This window comes from Procambarus clarkii, chromosome 91, assembly GCF_040958095.1.
Source record: "Procambarus clarkii isolate CNS0578487 chromosome 91, FALCON_Pclarkii_2.0, whole genome shotgun sequence".
Lineage (NCBI taxonomy): Eukaryota > Metazoa > Arthropoda > Malacostraca > Decapoda > Cambaridae > Procambarus > Procambarus clarkii.
This window is the reverse complement of record NC_091240.1, coordinates 12,099,820-12,116,606: the sequence shown is the minus strand read 5'-3', so window position 1 is coordinate 12,116,606 and position 16,787 is coordinate 12,099,820. Positions and strand designations below refer to the sequence as shown.

The 16,787-nt window shown below is 49.9% G+C and overlaps 1 long non-coding RNA gene across 1 annotated transcript; it reads right to left on the bottom strand.

The window, feature by feature from the left end:
* Window positions 1-574: 574 nt before the first annotated feature.
* LOC123773867 (uncharacterized) lies at window positions 575-16,466 on the bottom strand. Its single transcript, XR_011225959.1, has 4 exons — window positions 16,331-16,466; window positions 6,734-6,842; window positions 3,937-4,034; window positions 575-2,276 (listed from the first exon to the last, which is right to left on the bottom strand). It is a non-coding gene; the product is annotated as an uncharacterized lncRNA (long non-coding RNA).
* Between the last annotated feature and the right edge of the window lie 321 nt (window positions 16,467-16,787).

The window sequence follows — 16,787 nt, the reverse complement described above, 5'->3', positions numbered from 1 at the left end:
CTGTGGTGTAAATACTTTCTAATGAAAGGATTCTAAATGGGAAATTGTAAACAACGCCACACCTTAGGGATGGCATGTGACTGAAAGCTTTATTGTACAGATTTTAATGGACAACAAGATCCACAGCATTCACCCTTTATTTGTGCACATGATAGGACATACATTTGTGCATAATTTGATGCAGAAATCCCATAGAAAAAGCACTGTTTGAATTTTTTAGTAATATTAATTTAAAATTATCAGTCTTGGAGGAATTCTGTATTATCTAGATGCCAAATTCATTGTACAGGTCACTGGCTAGATTAAAATCACTATCTTGGACCAGGTTCCCATGTAGTGCAAAATCCACTGAATTTATATTCAATATAGTATTGTATAGTGAATATTCTTTGCTTGAGCTAGTGAGCCCAACCACCTTACTGATACATCTCAGCGTAATACTGTAATGGGAAGGAGAGATACTGTATACAGTATAGTAATGGGAGGAACATGCAGTCAACAAGGTAGTACCGATAAAATCCTGATATACCATATAATTCAACATGACAAATGCACTATTGAAAGGAGAAGATAATTATATATTATGGTAAAAGGTTTACTATGAAATACAAAAGTACATATTTAACAATAATACATATGGCCTGCATTAATATATATTTTATACACTAAGTATAGTACTGTATAAACTGTTATACATACTGTACTTACAACCTGTAACTATATTTTAGAAATTCTAAATTCTGATATAGTCAAAATAAGAAATTAAGGAATGATATGTTTCCTTTGTAACCATAAAACAACAACTTTGCATAACTAAGCAAAATGGAAGAGGAGGCAGTCCTAAAAGAGGAATTAACAATTTACTGTACTTCTGACTTGTCCTCTTTCCTTTATGTCTAAGAATTATTAGCCAGCAGTAACTGGTTGGATTTAATGTAATTTCATGATCAAAAAGATATTATGCAGTTGATGTCACCTCGAAGAAAACTATAAAATCAGTGCTAGTGACTGATAACTTTACTCTACCTGTCATCCGATTAGGTGACAGCCTGGCTCTACTGAATGGACAGTACTATACTGTACTCCAAAAGTCTCCCTTCCCCCATACTGACTGCCTACCATTCCACTCCCAATTCCCTTTCACTCTTCTATTTCTAACGTGGTGATCAAGTCTTCCTTTTATGTCTAATATGGAGGCTATCTACTGTACTAATGTGGTTGTCACTCGAGGATCAACTCGTAGGTACTTCATATTCCAGGATATTTTGTCCCCTAACTCCCCTTGCCACTTCGGGGGGTATAGGGTTTTTATGTAGCTTCGGAGCCCGATCCCCCCAGCCACAGGGCATGGCAAGACGGACCCCTAAGCATACCTAATACCCTAACACACACAAACTAAAATAAACATATGGCAGATCTCATCACACCCACAAGAGTTAAGATGATACTAATACATAATAATAACCTGAAAATAAACAAAAACATTAATGGAAAATTCTTTTATAGTTGGTTTTTTCTATATGGGACACAGCACACATAGGTAGGGGTGCACAGTATAACATTTAAAAAAGAACAAACGCTGAAGGCCAAAGCAGCAGGCTGCCCAATCGGCAGGGATGATGATTTGACGTCGGCATACAGTACATGGAAAACTAGACACAGTGGATGCTCCTAACTAGGCCCCGGAGCGGGAGGGTTATCATGTATGCGCATGGGGTCCCTCCGGTCGCCGCCTTACCTACTCGTGGGCTCTGCCAGGTCATCCACCCTCTTGTGAGTCACCATTAGGAGAAGTGGTACTCCAGATGACGAAAAGCTTTGACCTTCATGCTGTTGCCTTTTACACTGGCATGAATGACATGATAATGTTATGGGACACTACAAATTTGTCCATTTGTTAAAGAAAAAAAAAGACAAGCTGCTTACAAGAAACTTTTGGATGGGAAGTATAACGCAAGAATTATATAGTGCAGGCTACACAAATTAAAAGATTAACAAACCAAGCCATTTTGTAACTCATGCACATCATCTAATGTTGGCACTGTTCCATATTGCACATCATAATACAAACCTGGCACCATTAGCTAGCTTATTAAAACTAAAATTGTCACTGTCATTCAGCAGTACAATTCTAATACAAGTATGGTGAGGCAATTATACATTTCCATTCAACCAAAAACAATCGATAATATAGAACTGTTTATATATTGGACCATGGAGGTGTCATTGGCTGTGGGTTTTGAAGGTAGGACATCACAACTGCAGAAATGGACAACCTGAAATGTTAATATAATTAGTAAATTATTTGTGACAAGCAAATAAAAGTATATTTGTTTAATTATGACAATTTACTTTGAAAATCAGAACTATTAGCCAGTAACAATGGGTTGGATTAATGTAATTTAAATTACATTCAATAACAAAAGACAATTATGCAAGTGTTGTCACCCTTAGGAAAATCATGAAGTCAATGCTATAGTGACTGACAAGTAAGCTCAGAAAACTACTGACAGGGCTCTCCCAAAAATAACAAATCAGATCAAGAGAGATTGTTGAAATACAGGGAATACAGAGAACATACTCAGCACACGAACACAATAAAGTACATAAATTATTGGGACCATTTGAAGTTCCCAAAATGTACTCTCTGGAAAGGAGAAAAGAGAGGCATCATGTACTGTATACATGGAAAATAACTGAACGCCAGGTCCAAAATTTGCACAATATTGTAACATTGTGGAGCGAACAATATGGTAGAAAATGCAGAATAGCGCAAGTGAAGAATAAAGGTGCCACAGGAACAATCATAGAACACTGTATGAATATCAAAAGCCCACGGCTGCTTAATATCCTCCCAGCAAATAAAATAAGTATGGCTGGAACAAAAGTATTTCTTCAAGAAAAAATTAGAGTTTCCTGCAAGAAGTGCTGGACTAACCAGATTGTAAGTGGGTATGTGGGCCTGCAGGCCACTCCAAGCAACAGTCTACTGGACCAAGATCTTGCACGTCATGCCTGGCCCGGGCCAGGATTGAAGAAAAGAAATCCCAGAACCCCCTTATCCAGGTACAAATCCAGATCCAGGTAATGAAATGCCTTTTTCAGGCATGTAGTCAATAGCTCACCTCCCAGTCCTGTTCTCTTCCCTATAGAATATTCGGGTACTGTATACAGTACTGTATAGAGATACATATATAGTGTAAATATGCAACCGCATAGTGTAAATATGCAACCACATCCCACAGGAGCAGCTCAAACAACTAGAGCAATGCTATCAAGGCAATCTTTGAAGACAACACAACCAGCTGGGAACATTTAGGGATGTTCCATTTGGCTCAACGAGTGGGGATGGCAGGCTAGCTGGGACTTTAGGTGACCTGACCCACCGTATGATGGTGGTCAGGCACATCATGGTTCAACCTGTCCTCTTGAAAATAACGCTTTTCGTTCGAATGCGTGCTATGGCCAAAAATGGACGTAATTTGAAATGAAATTGGCTCACGAAAGTGACTTACTGTTGCGTTTTCTGTAAGTCCTCTGGCTTACTCTGAAAGGTTAGGAGAGGAAACTTTCAATTAACGTTTTTCATAGCTTTTGAAACTTTAGGAAAATTTCCTGCCCTCCTAATCTACGAGAGGACCCTTAATTTAACTTACTGTTTTGAAACAAAATCCAAAATTTTTCATTTTATTTTAAAATTACGTCCATTTTCGGCCATATGGGCAAACGACCAAATTCAGACGTAATTTGTAAGAGGACAGGTTGCACAGTTAGGGTATTCACCCCGGAGCAATGTTTATTTGCCTTGCTTAGTACACAAGTTTTTGGCCTTGGGCAAAGTAAAGTATGTTAAAATGTGACGTGCTATGAGGCCAGGTTGTACCTTTATGGGTTTAGTAATACACAAATTTCAGAAGAAAATAAGATAAACCTTACATGAAGCTGCTGAGCATTTGTTTTGTATCGTCATTGACTCTCGAGTTGGCAAAGCTGATGCAGGAGCAGTATAGCGCAATCCAAGCACACCACTTCAGCTGCGAGTAAAAAATAATGAGTTCACTATAGAGTATCATTTATAACAACAATGTCTAAAATTTCTATAATCATAGTTTAAATAATACAGTATTTGGAGGATTAAAATTCATAACTTGAGTAGAAATCACATTCCTCAATATAAATATTACAAGATTAAAACCCTAAATAAGAAAATGATCCAAGATAAAGTCTGATATTATTTACTTAAAACATGTACTGTACTATATATGTGAAAATTAAGCATTGAATACTGTATAATTAAACATCTTTTTCTGGTAGGCCCTTGATTTACCCATCTTCCACCTGATGACAGCCCTACGGTTTCCCGAGGTTTCAATCAACTTGCCTAAAAGGTCAACACTTCAAAGACGAAGGGTGAACAGGAGCACTGTCCAGAGCGAACGATGCACTAGAACCCCTACCCCAGCCAGGAGATATGGATCTAAACATGGCCCAAAGCTGGATCCGAAGAACCCAACTGAAGCAGACTGAGGCTAAAATACTGCACTGCCAGCTAACAAAGATTGATCTACCTTCCCTTCCTGCCCAACCACTTGGGCTAGACAGTAGAGCGACGGCCCATTTTTTTGCAAGCCGGTGTTCAATCCCCGACTGTCCAAGTGGTTGGGCACAATTTCGTCCCCATGTCCCATCCCAAATCCTTATACTGATCCCTTTCAAATGCTATATAGTTATAATGATTTAGTGATTTCTCCTAATAATTCCCTTCCCTTCCCCTCCAGAAAGTAGAAAGAGTATAAAAAAGTGGCAAACCACAAGGAATACAGCTAAAAAGACTCCTGATGATCCAGAACTGCATGCTGGAAAGCACGACAGGCCGCATATAGTGTAAATATGCAACCACATCCCACAGAAGTAGCTCAAACAACTAGAGCAATGCTATCAAGGCAATCTTTGAAGACAACACAAATGGTGAAACCAGCTGGGAAGAACCCTGCTCTAAACACAATTACACTGAGAAGAGCTCCAGAGTTGCACAAAAACAGGGAGACCCTATGCCAAATGGATCTAAAATTTGTGGTCCAACATGATCTATTACAGTACTGTATGTACTTATCATTTCGACAATGGCATATGATAGAGCAATCATTGGCAAACTATTTCATTTAAAAATCATAACTACAGTATATGACAATTATTGGTGGGCCCATCATAACAATGACCAGGATTTACACAAACTCAACCATTCTTGATATAAATCTCAGTAAATTGAGGGTACTGGTAGTACAGTCGAGTTCGTTCTTGACTCACAATCTAGAATTCTGGGTTCAAATCCCAGGCAAGATAGAAATGGTGGGTGTGCATCCTATCACCTAATGCACCTGTTCACCAAGCAGGAAATAGGTACCCAAAAGTCAGTCAGCTTATTGTGGGGTTGCATACTGGGGAGGGTCAGTAATTAGACCCTGGGGATAGGGGGGGAACCTGGATACAAGCCTAACATGTACTGTATGTATAACCTGGCTGCCAGTCCTCCAACACAATGAATTATTATTATTAATAAATATTCACAAAAATTCATTTATGATGCATTTTGATTATGGCACATGATACTGATCACAGATAATTTGGTATTAAAATTATAGATGTACACACACACAACTTTATTGAAACCAAACATTCAAAATGAGAGAACTTTCTCACCATGCTTGAGAGAGGAAATGAGGAAGGGATAGTTTCACACCCTCCCTCCCTCTTCCCCCATGCCCAGCATTCAGCTGACTGTTGTTGCTTTGTCACACTTTTAGTTCACTTCACACTCATGCCATAAATTTTTCAGTAAAGTGAAAATGTTTTTGACTATTAATTACAATCTTCAGCACAATAATTACCGAATAATGGACATCCATGTTAGTCACAAGGGTTGAGTTGACGGTTCTCCAACCTCCTATCAATTAATGTATTAATGTATTTCCTGCCCGAAACGCTTTGCGTAATTAGTGGCTTTAGGCATTGTATGTACTAGCTCTATCTATAAAGCCAACAAACTTTGTAAAATCTCTTTATGTATGTACCTTTACCTAAATAAAAATTATTATTATTATTATTATTATCATGGGTTGAGTTGACAGTTCTCCAACCTTCTATCAATTAAAAAACTAGAAAGATCAGACCTATGTGACAGGTATCGAAGTATTATTAGTGTGACCCCAACTGTACACACAGACGATGGTGCAAGGCACATGGCACACTAGTCAGAATCAGACATAACACACACTAAAATACCCAGCAACAGGCCTGACTACGTGGACCGAGTCCCAAGCAGTACTGATGTAATGGCAACTCAAAAGGAGAAGCCCTGACTAGGACAACACCCAGAATCTTGAAAAATATTACTGGTGGGAATGGGTAATACAAACTAGCTACAAGGCAGAGAGTTGAGAAACTAAATCAGAATGAATAAACAGCTAAGGGCACACAAGATGGGTGCCTTAAACTGACAAGTGAAGCATGAATATGAACAATTCACAAAGCATGGCTCCCACAGAAAATGTTCCCATGAATGCCAACATCACTTAATGCAATAATACACAGTAGTTCATAAAATATGAGTTGAAAATAAAACAAAAACTGAGCAAGCTAGTGCCAGGATGAATAGGGATGATAGTGGTAGACAATAGGGATGATACCTTGGGCTTCAGAACAGACCCTATAATGCCAGAAACCCAAAACTTACTCTCATCATTAGACCACACATGCTGAAGATCATGCCTAGTACATTCATGTAGTCAGTAGTTGGATCTTCACCAGGGGCTCCTGGAGTCCCTTGTGCCGATGGTTTGTACCTGTCAATGGTCAAATTACATTATATTGCAGTTATTATGTATAAAAATGTAATATTAATGTATTATTATTATTACTGTATCAGTAAGGTGTTATTGATCAAATAAGTAACATTAAAGCATAAGAGTGAGAAGGAAAATAAAATGAATTCAATAAACACAGGTTTTATAATTCCCTTTGTAAGAAGCAAGAAGTGATTAGTTATGGAAAATCAGGAGAGAAAATGAGAGAACATTACAAATACAAACAACAATGAAATTCAATAATTACTGTACACAAACCCTCACAAAAGTAACACATTATTAAAAAAAAAAAAAAATACAGCACTGAATGTAATGAAACACCATTTTCTGGGTGAACCCAGAGGCTTCCTGGAGCCTACAAGGCTCTCCACAGAAAAGATCTTGAAAAGTTTATTTACTTGTATCGTACTGAAGTATGATTTCCCATTGGGACAGAAAGCCAGTTAGGTTTATCAATGTCCCCTCTAGGTCAACTACTAGTCTTTCCCAAGATGCAACCAACAATAGTTGCCTAACTCCTAGGTACTTATTTACCGCTAGGTGAACACAGGCATCGGGCAAAAGCAAACGTCCCTGTCCTGCGGCAGAAATCAATCCTGAACGTTTCAATTGCGAGCTGACTGTGTTGACCACTACACTACAGTATTTTGAGGTTATCTTGAGATGATTTCGGGGCTTAGCGTCCCCGTGGCCCAGTCCTCGACCAGGCCTCCTTTTTGTTACACCCCCCCAGGAAGCAGCCAGTAGCAGCTGTCTAACTCTCAGGTACCTATTTACTGCTAGGTAACAGGGGCATCAGGGTGAAAGAAACTCTGCCCATTTGTTTCCACCTCCACTGGGGATCAAACCCGGAACCTTAGGAATACAAATCCAGAGCGCTGTCCACTCAGCTGTTAGGGCCCCCCGACACTACAATATTATTCACTACAATGGGTTATTTGTACAAATGAATCGTCATCATCTGTACATTCTTGTAAAGCCACTAACATGCATAGCATTTTAGGCAAATCTTAAAGCTAACACAAAATTTGCAGTGAATTTCAAATTATTGTACAAGGGAAACAGTTAATCTTAAGAGAACAAATCTACAAGGGGCCGTGACAAGAATTCGAACCTGCGTCCAAGAGCATCCCAGACGCTGCCTTAATCGACTGAGCTACGACATGGTATAAGAATTGCAACCAGAAATTCTTCTGAATTTACTTGGATCCTGCAGCCTCTCCGAGAGACAAACCAGGATTTTACACAATTCCCCCATGCACTCGAGCTATGTTAATAGGCCGTTCTACCTCTTCGCCCTTACTTCATTACACACAGAAATCACAATAGCGTGACATCTAAGCTAAGCTAATTGTTAAGTGAGAGGTAAGGTAGTAATAAGGGTGATGAGAAATGATGTTGCTGGAGTGCATATGTAGATAGTACAGCACCAGACGAGTAATTAGCACAATGTGGGATACTAAAGTGAAGACAATGGGTTAGGAAATTCCACACATTTGGTCTATATATGAGACCTGCATAGAGAATCTTAGAGATATTTCTGCAGTGATGTTCATGCAGAACATCAACATTCCTACCCCGAGCCCTACAAAGGTTCCCCAAGCCCGAGAGCCCATCTCAAACCCGAAAGAGCCCACCCCGAGCCTGACCAGGAGTCAACCCTAAGCCCTACCAAGACCCCACCCCCAAGCCCTACCAAGACCCCACCCCCAAGCCCTACCAAGACCCCACCCCCAAGCCCTATCAAGAACCCACCCCCAAACCCTACCAAGAACCCACTACCAAGCCCTACCAAGAACCCACCACCAAGCCCTACCAAGAACCCACCCACAAGCCCTACCAAGAACCCACCCCCAAGCCCTACCAAGAACCCACCCGAAGCCGGACAGACACCCACCCGGAGCCCGACCAGTCAAACACCCTGAGCCCGCCAGTTTAGTAAACCGGAGACCGCCAGTTGAGTGAACCGGAGCCCGCCAGTTGAGTGAACTGGAACCCATCAGTTGAGTACCTGGAGCCCGCCCCGAGCCCTACCGAGAACCCACCCTGAGCCCGACCAAGAACCTACCCCGAGCCCTACAGAGGTTCCCGAGAGCCTATCCCGATCCCGAAAGAGCCCACCCCGAGCCCTACCAAGAACCCACCCCCCAAGATCTACCGAGAACCCACCCCCCAAGCCCTACCGAGAACCCACCCCCCAAGCCCTACCGAGAACCCACCCCCCCAAGCCCTACCGAGAACCCCCCCCCAAGCCCTACCGAGAACCCACCCCCCAAGCCCTACCGAGAACCCACCCCCCAAGCCCTACCGAGAACCCACCCCCCAAGCCCTACCGAGAACCCACCCCCCAAGCCCTACCGAGAACCCACCCCCCAAGCCCTACCGAGAACCCACCCCCCAAGCCCTACCGAGAACCCACCCCCCAAGCCCTACCGAGAACCCACCCCCCAAGCCCTACCGAGAACCCACCCCCCAAGCCCTACCGAGAACCCACCCCCCAAGCCCTACCAAGAACCCAGCCCCAATACCTACCAAGAACCCACCACAAGCCCTACCAAGAACCCACCCGAAGCTGGACAGACACCCACCTGGAGCCCGAACAGTCACCCACCCGGAGCCCGACCAGTCAAACACCCGGAGCCCGCCAGTTTAGTAAACCGGAGCCCGCCAGTTGAATGAACCGGAGCCCGCCAGTTGAGTGAACTGGAACCCGTAAGTTGAGTACCTGGAGCCCGCCCCGAGCCCAACCGAGAACCCATCCCGATCCCTACAGAGAACCCGCCCCGAGCCCTACCAAGAACCCACCCCGAGCCCAATAGAGAACCCACCCTGAGCCCAACCAAGAACCTACCCCGAGCCCTACAGAGGTTCCCCAAGCCCGAGAGCCTATCCCGATCCCGAAAGAGCCCATCCCGAGCCTCACCGGGAGCGAACCCCAAACCCTACCAAGAACCCACCCCCAAGCCCTACCAAGAACCCACCCCCAAGCCCTACCAAGAACCCACCCGAAGCTGGACAGACACCCACCTGGAGCCCGAACAGTCACCCACCCGGAGCCCGCCAGTTTAGTAAACCGGAGCCCGCCAGTTGAATGAACCGGAGCCCGCCAGTTAAGTGAACTGGAACCCGTCAGTTGAGTACCTGGAGCCCGCCTCGAGCCCTACCGAGAACCCACCCTGAGCCCGACCAAGAACCTACCCCGAGCCCTACAGAGGTTCCCCAAGCCCAAGAGCCTATACCAATCCCGAAAGAGCCCACCCCGACCCCTACCGAGAACCCACCCCCCAAGCCCTACCGAGAACCCACCCCCCAAGCCCTACCGAGAACCCACCCCCCAAGCCCTACCGAGAACCCACCCCCCCCCAAGCCCTACCGAGAACCCACCCCCCCCCCAAGCCCTACCGAGAACCCACCCCCCCAAGCCCTACCGAGAACCCACCCCCCCAAGCCCTACCGAGAACCCACCCCCCCAAGCCCTACCGAGAACCCACCCCCCCAAGCCCTACCGAGAACCCCCCCCCCAGCCCTACCGAGAACCCACCCCCCCCAAAGCCCTACCGAGAACCCACCCCCCCAAGCCCTACCGAGAACCCCCCCCCCAAGCCCTACCGAGAACCCCCCCCCCAAGCCCTACCGAGAACCCCCCCCAAGCCCTACCGAGAACCCACCTCCCAAGCCCTACCGAGAACCCAACCCCCCCAAGCCCTACCGAGAACCCACCCCCCAAGCCCTACCGAGAACCCACCCCCCAAGCCCTACCGAGAACCCAGCCCCAAGCCCTACCGAGAACCCAGCCCAAAGCCCTACCGAGAACCCAGCCCCAATACCTACCAAGAACCCACTCCAAGCCCTACCAAGAACCCACCCGAAGCCGGACAGACACCCACCTGGAGCCCGAACAGTCACCCACCCGGAGCCCGACCAGTCAAACACCCGGAGCCCGCCAGTTTAGTAAACCGGAGCCCGCCAGTTGAGTGAACCGGAGCCCGCCAGTTGAGTGAACTGGAACCCGTCAGTTGAGTACCTGGAGCCCGCCCCGAGCCCTACCGAGAACCCACCCTGAGCCCGACCAAGAACCTACCCCGAGCCCTACAGAGGTTCCCCAAGCCCGAGAGCCTATCCCGATCCCGAAAGAGCCCACCCCGAGCCTGACCGGGAGCCAACCCCAAACCCTACCAAGAACCCACCCCCAAGCCCTACCAAGAACCCACCCCCAAGCCCTACCAAGAACCCACCCCCAAGCCCTACCAAGAACCCACCCCCAAGCCCTACCAAGAACCCAGCCCTAATACCTACCAAGAACCCACCCCAAGCCCTACCAAGAACCCACCCGAAGCTGGACAGACACCCACCTGGAGCCCGAACAGTCACCCACCCGGAGCCCGACCAGTCAAACACCCGGAGCCCGCCAGTTTAGTAAACCGGAGCCCGCCAGTTGAGTGAACCGGAGCCCGCCAGTTGAGTGAACTGGAACCCGTCAGTTGAGTACCTGGAGCCCGCCCCGAGCCCTACCGAGAACCCACCCTGAGCCCGACCAAGAACCTACCCCGAGCCCTACAGAGGTTCCCCAAGCCCGAGAGCCTATCCCGATCCCGAAAGAGCCCACCCCGAGCCTGACCGGGAGCCAACCCCAAACCCTACCAAGAACCCACCCCCAAGCCCTACCAAGAACCCACCCCCAAGCCCTACCAAGAACCCACCCCCAAGCCCTACCAAGAACCCAGCCCTAATACCTACCAAGAACCGACCCCAAGCCCTACCAAGAACCCACCCGAAGCTGGACAGACACCCACCTGGAGCCCGAACAGTCACCCACCCGGAGCCCGACCAGTCAAAACACCCGGAGCCCGCCAGTTTAGTAAACCGGAGCCCGCCAGTTGAGTGAACCGGAGCCCGCCAGTTGAGTGAACTGGAACCCGTCAGTTGAGTACCTGGAGCCCGCCCCGAGCCCTACCGAGAACCCACCCTGAGCCCGACCAAGAACCTACCCCGAGCCCTACAGAGGTTCCCCAAGCCCGAGAGCCTATCCCGATCCCGAAAGAGCCCACCCCGAGCCTGACCGGGAGCCAACCCCAAACCCTACCAAGAACCCACCCCCAAGCCCTACCAAGAACCCACCCCCAAGCCCTACCAAGAACCCACCCCCAAGCCCTACCAAGAACCCAGCCCTAATACCTACCAAGAACCCACCCCAAGCCCTACCAAGAACCCACCCGAAGCTGGACAGACACCCACCTGGAGCCCGAACAGTCACCCACCCGGAGCCCGACCAGTCAAACACCCGGAGCCCGCCAGTTTAGTAAACCGGAGCCCGCCAGTTGAGTGAACCGGAGCCCGCCAGTTGAGTGAACTGGAACCCGTCAGTTGAGTACCTGGAGCCCGCCCCGAGCCCTACCGAGAACCCACCCTGAGCCCGACCAAGAACCTACCCCGAGCCCTACAGAGGTTCCCCAAGCCCGAGAGCCTATCCCGATCCCGAAAGAGTCCACCCCGAGCCCTACCGAGAACCCACCCCCAAGCCCTACCGAGAACCCACCCCCCAAGCCCTACCGAGAACCCACCCCCCAAGCCCTACCGAGAACCCACCCCCAAGCCCTACCGAGAACCCAGCCCCAAGCCCTACCGAGAACCCACCCCCAAGCCCTACCGAGAACCCACCCCCCAAGCCCTACCGAGAACCCACCCCCCAAGCCCTACCGAGAACCCACCCCCAAGCCCTACCGAGAACCCAGCCCCAAGCCCTATCGAGAACCCAGCCCCAAGCCCTACCGAGAACCCACCCCCAAGCCCTACCGAGAACCCACCCCCAAGCCCTACCGAGAACCCACCCCCAAGCCCTACCGAGAACCCAGCCCCAAGCCCTACCGAGAACCCAGCCCCAAGCCCTACCGAGAACCCAGCCCCAAGCCCTACCGAGAACCCAGCCCCAAGCCCTACCGAGAACCCAGCCCCAAGCCCTACCGAGAACCCAGCCCCAAGCCCTACCGAGAACCCAGCCCCAAGCCCTACCGAGAACCCAGCCCCAAGCCCTACCGAGAACCCAGCCCCAAGCCCTACCGAGAATTCACCCCAAGCCCTACCGAGAACCCACCCCAAGCCCTACCGAGAACCCACCCCCAAGCCCTACCGAGAACCCACCCGAAGCCGGACAGACACCCACCTGGAGCCCGAACAGTCACCCACCCGGAGCCCGACCAGTCAAACACCCGGAGCCCGCCAGTTTAGTAAACCGGAGCCCGCCAGTTGAGTGAACCGGAGCCCGCCAGTTGTGTGAACTGGAACCCGTCAGTTGAGTACCTGGAGCCCGCCCCGAGCCCGACCGAGAACCCACCCAGAGCCCTACCGAGAACCCACCCTGATCCCTACAGAGAACCTACCCCTAGTCCTACCATGAAAACACCCCGAGCCCTACAGAGAACCCACCCTGGGCCCGACCAAGAACCTACCCCGAGCCCTACAGAGGTACCCCAAGCCCGAGAGCCCATCCCGAACCCGAAAGAGCCCACCCTGAGCCTGACTGGGAGCCAACCCTAACCCTACCAAGAACCCACCCCGAAGCCCTACCAAGAACATACCCGAAGCCGGACAGACACCCACCTGGAGCCCGAACAGTTACCCACCCGGAGCCCGACCAGTCAAACACCCGGAGCCCGCCAGTTTAATAAACCGGAGCCCGCCAGTTGAGTGAACCGGAGCCCGCCAGTTGAGCGAACCGGAGCCCGTCAGTTGAGTACCTGGAGCCCGCCCCGAGCCCTACCGAGAACCCACCCCAAGCCCTACCAAGAACCCACCCCAAGCCCTACCAAGAACCCCCCCCCCCCCGAGCCCTACCAAGAACCCACACCCCCCTGAGCCCTACCAAGAATCCACACCCCCCCCCCGAGCCCTACCAAGAACTCCCCCCCCCCCCCCCCCGAGTCCTACCAAGAACCCACACCCCCCCCGAGCCCTACCAAGAACCCACACCTCCCCGAGCCCTACCAAGAACCCACACCCCCCCCCGAGCCCTACCAAGAACCCAAACCCCCCCCCCCTTCCCCCGAGCCCTACCAAGAACCCACACCCCCCCCCCGAGCCCTACCAAGAACCCACACCCCCCCCCGAGCCCTACCAAGAACCCACACCCCCCCCGAGCCCTACCAAGAACCCACACCCTCCCGAGCCCTACCAAGAACCCACACCCCCCCGAGCCCTACCAAGAACCCACACCCCCCCCAAGCCCTACCAAGAACCCACACCCCCCCCAAGCCCTACCAAGAACCCAAACCCCCCCCCCCCAAGCCCTACCAAGAACCCACACCCCCCAAGCCCTACCAAGAACCCACACCCCCTCAAGCCCTACCAAGAACCCACACCCCCCCAAGCCCTACCAAGAACCCACACCCCTCCAAGCCCTACCAAATACCCACACCCCCCCCAAGCCCTACCAAGAACCCACACCCCCCAAGCCCTACCAAGAACCCACACCCCCCCCCAAGCCCTACCAAGAACCCACACCCCCCCCAAGCCCTACCAAGAACCCACACCCCCCAAGTCCTACCAAGAACCCACACCCCCCCCAAGCCCTACCAAGAACCCACACCCCCCCAAGCCCTACCAAGAACCCACACCCCCCCAAGCCCTACCAAGTACCCACACACCCCCAAGCCCTACCAAGAACCCACCCCCCAAGCCCTACCAAGAACCCACCCGAAGCCGGACAGACACCCACGTGGAGCCCGAACAGTCACCCACCCAGAGCCCGCCAGTTGAGTACCTAAAGCCTGCCCGGAGCCCCGACCGTCAACCCACCCCGGAGCCCCGACCGACAACCCACCCCGGAGCCCCGACCGACAACCCACCCCGGAGCCCCGACCGACAACCCACCCGAAGCCGGACAGACACCCACCTGGAGCCCGAACAGTCACCCACCCAGAGCCCGCCAGTTGAGTACCTAAAGCCTGCCCGGAGCCCCGACCGTCAACCCACCCCGGAGCCCCGACCGACAACCCACCCCGGAGCCCCGACCGACAACCCACCCCGGAGCCCCGACCGACAACCCACCCCGGAGCCCCGACCGACAACCCACCCCGGAGCCCCGACCGACAACCCACCCCGGAGCCCCGACCGACAACCCACCCCGGAGCCCCGACCGACAACCCACCCCGGAGCCCCGACCGACAACCCACCCCGGAGCCCCGACCGACAACCCACCCCGGAGCCCCGACCGACAACCCACCCCGGAGCCCCGACCGACAACCCACCCCGGAGCCCCGACCGACAACCCACCCCGGAGCCCCGACCGACAACCCACCCCGGAGCCCCGACCGACAACCCACCCCGGAGCCCCGACAGAGAACCCACTTGGGGCCCGACAGAGAACCCACTTGGGGCCCGACAGAGAACCCACTTGGGGCCCGACAGAGAACCCACTTGGGGCCCGACAGAGAACCCACTTGGGGCCCGACAGAGAACCCACTTGGAGCCCGACAGAGAACCCACTTGGAGCCCGACAGAGAACCCACTTGGAGCCCGACAGAGAACCCACTTGGAGCCTGACAGAGAACCCACTTGGAGCCCGACAGAGAACCCACTTGGAGCCCGACAGAGAACCCACTTGGAGCCCGACAGAGAACCCACTTGGAGCCCGACAGAGAACCCACTTGGAGCCCGACAGAGAACCCACCCCGCGCCAACCTTTCATGGAGAAAATTGAACACCAGGCGACAAAAATAATTGCAGAATGAAGTCTAGTTTCATACCATGAATGGTTGAGGGTCAGAGGGCTAACAACACTGCAAACTAGGCATATGCCAGGATGGATCTCACCGAAACTATTAAAATAGTGAACAGCTTCGAAGATATGGATTCAGAGAACAACTTCAAAAGGTCAGATGGAACATAAACAAGGAACAACGGTTTCAAGTCCAACAAGCCGCAGCGTAGGACTGAAAACATAAGCTATATTTTCACCCACAGGGTTATAAACCCATGGAACCGCCTATCTGCTAAAGCAGTAAATAACATAACACTTGAATTGTAAAATCCAATTTGAAAAAAAAATCAGAACAAATGGGGGACCTGATCTGCTACCAGAAATTTTAGGGGCGGTGTGTAGGACAAACAAATTGTGACACTAGCTCTCCACATATGTCAGTTGCTTCATTTAGAACCTGTACTTGAGGTCGATCTCGAACCCATTGTTGATGTGACGACTTATATTGAATTTTGTAACTAGCTCATCAAGATTGTAACTTGCTTAGCTAAATGAATTGTGGGGTTTAGTCCCTGAGCCCATTATGTGCCTCTGTAACCCTTTCCACTACCGCCCACAAGATGGGTATGGGGTGCATAATAAACGAACTAAACTAACATTGATAGGCATTGTTCGAAGCAAACTTCATACGCGAAACCCCATTATATTATATAATTCTATATACTGGGTATATATAAGATATAAATATGTCAAAAAGAATTATCACTCTTACCTGGAGCAATGTTGGTAATGTCGGAAATCAGCGGTACATGTTGTCGCGTTGGCGGCACCGACACTACTGAGCCGCTGAGCCTCCAACGACCAACCGCCGTTTGAACGCCATTTTGAAATTCCATTCGTACTCCCCGAAAAGTGCGTAAACTAGTATTTGCGTGCATTAGAGGCCTTTCCAAGAAACCTTATTGCTATGAATATCTTGTTATCTAACAAACGAATTATTTATGTTAATATTTTTAGCACATATGTTAAATTAGGCCATTTTTCATTCAGAGGGGGTATATATATATATATAGCTATTTACATTTTAAGTTTGAAAAATTACCGTACAAAATTGAATGCAAAGATAAGATTTATTTATACAACCCTGTTTGGAAATTAACTCCTTTTACAATGAAATAAGACGCAAATAAGAACCTCAATTGTGTTGTGAATTTATGCATTTTGTTTTG